At 36.1% G+C, this 2500-nt stretch overlaps 1 protein-coding gene across 2 annotated transcripts in view; it reads right to left on the bottom strand.

Annotated features, from left to right (window-relative positions):
- The window catches only part of LOC119579482, a 20788-nt gene extending 18805 nt beyond the window's left edge, over positions 1 to 1983 (bottom strand). Inside the window, exon 1 of one of the 2 annotated variants that reach the window (XM_037927329.1) lies at positions 1886 to 1983. The gene's annotated coding sequence lies outside the window, so the exon portion shown is untranslated. The remainder of the gene's footprint in view (positions 1 to 1885) is intronic. The other variant, XM_037927328.1, reaches the window with a different exon arrangement.
- Positions 1984 to 2500: the final 517 nt, after the last annotated feature.

Below are 2500 nucleotides of genomic sequence, written 5' to 3'. Positions count from 1 at the left end.
ATATATATATATTATTTATTGAACAGTCATTAGTGGTCTATTCAAAATATAGCAAAACGGAGTCAACAATTAGGACCAGTGGATAGAACAAGAAGGGGATAAAGAAAAGGAAAAGGAAAGGAGAAGAAAAGACCAAGCAGAATCAGGTGAGGCGAGGGCTGAGGAGCAAGTAGGGGCGACACCTTACCCTCTCCTAAGCCCCAACGACAACAAGCAAGGGTTATTATATATATATAAATATATATATATATATATATATATATATATATATATATATATATATATGTGTGTGTGTGTGTGTGTGTGTGTGTGTGTGTGTGTGTGTGTGTGTGTGTGTGTGTGTGTGTGTGTGTCTCTGTGTGTGTGTGTCTCTGTGTGTGTGTGTCTGTGTGTGTGTGTGTGTGTGTGTGTGTGTGTGTGTGTGTGTGTGTGTGTGTGTGTGTGTGTGTGTGTGTGTGTGTGTGTGTGTGCATGTGTGTGTGTGTTTTTACATGTATATCTCTCTATCTATATATATGTATGCAAACACACATTTGTCTTAAAGAAAGAAAAAAAAAAAAAGATCCAATTTAGAATTATCTTCCACAGACTATTAATCAACAAATAATATTCCTATAAAATTTCCACTCCCACTAAATGCCAAAACTGTTTTCATAAGAATGATTTGTGACATTATGAATATAATCAATTGTGAATCGCTTAAAATTCCGATATGTCTCAAAATAAATCAAAATTATGCGATAAATCAAGATGCTTCATGAATAGAAGGGCATAATCTTTACCTCCATACGAAAATAGTTTCGATAAAGACGTTCCTGTGTAAAGATTTTTTTTTTTGTTAATAAATGCAATTCTTTCTTGGTTTTACGAGCATATTGTTTTTCTTATTACTGTAAGCTCAATATTATTGTTGTTAAAGCTGGTGTATTTATGGTTATTGTCCTTTTAATATTCGTTTTTATTGGTAACGGATATAATAATTTCAACAGCTGGATATACCCAACTAATCCCACAACACATAAATACGATTTCAATTTCATTTCCAGGGACAATAATAAGAAAACGCTGACAATAGACTAATAATATATTCTTCGCATTTCCCCCAAATCTTCAGCAAAGCCTGAAATTAACGGTCAAATTAACCGTTTCTCAGGTCATTATAAATCTCACCGGTCCCCTAAGGTCCCCACAAGACTTGCATATCAGAAATTGGGGAAGGTCAAGTTAATTTTCTGGGTATAATCTTTAGTAAAACCCATAAAGAGTAATTTCTCCTCCAGAAGGTGTTTATCCCAAGAGAAAATGACTCCTCTCTTAAGTAGGTCAAATCCCTTAGGCCATGACAGACTTCCAGCCCTTAAAATCCCAATCAAAATCATATTTAAACCAATACCCAGGCATATTTTAAGGGTCGAAAATTAGAATTCTGAATGCATATTACCAAACGTGCCCCTTGCGACCCTCTTGCCCAATGCCCTCAACCTCCTTCCTCTAACCCTGGGAGCAAGACCGGGGAAAAAAAAAAAAAATCCTATCCTGAGAAACTGAAATCCCTCCACATATTATAAGCCTGGGAACAACATGGCCTCCCCAAAAGGATATAGAAAAGCCTAGGCTGAAGGTCTATTACTCTTCCCTCCAAAGAAATAGGACACGACAGTGAGGGCGAGGCAAGGCATGAACGACGTGCGACCATTCATCGCGATCGCCTGAAATTAACTGCCAAGAAGACCTCTGAATTTGGGTCAAGTCCATTCCGCTGTCGTCGGGGGAAGACCCTTCTCCATCGGCCATTTTCGGGGGAGGTGTTGGCCCTTTCTCTCTGATATCTGTTAGCATGTTCGAGGGGTCGGGCATGTGACAGTATGGCTTGATAGGTACTTACTTGTGGTGGAACGAATCCGTGGTGGAGTTCTTCGAATCGGTTACAAATATACTGGATTAACTTTCTCCCCTTTTTCGCAAGGTTGGACTGGTCTGACGTCACGAGAGTATTGGAACACTGTCACTCTGATTTCCTTGTTATTGTTAATAAATAGGAATTGTCATATGTTTTGTATGGTTTAGATCTTGCAAAGTAGTTTTTTCTTCCATTTCTGTATTTTTATATGGCAGACGAGAAAATCCGTTCAATGAAAAATGAAATGTTTTAGCTTTTCCATCCACATAGTTATTTTCGCTTGAAAAGAAGAAAACGCGCGGAATATAAATTGCATACATTCTATATTGATACTGTTAATTGAATGTAATTCATTAATCCACGCATAATCATTAATGTACATATATAATTCTATATATCTGCCACAGTACAAATATTTTCTATGTGTTTGCAAAAGGAAAAAAGGAAATATTGTTCTCTGAAAGTTTAATCAAATTCGATAAAAAAGTAAATGAATAAACAAATATATATATATATATATATATATATATATATATATATATATATATATATATATATGTGTGTGTGTGTGTGTGTGTGTGTGTGTGTGTGTGTGTGTGT

This window comes from Penaeus monodon, chromosome 12 (genome assembly GCF_015228065.2).
Source record: "Penaeus monodon isolate SGIC_2016 chromosome 12, NSTDA_Pmon_1, whole genome shotgun sequence".
Lineage (NCBI taxonomy): Eukaryota > Metazoa > Arthropoda > Malacostraca > Decapoda > Penaeidae > Penaeus > Penaeus monodon.
This window is presented reverse-complemented; position numbering and strand designations above follow the sequence as displayed.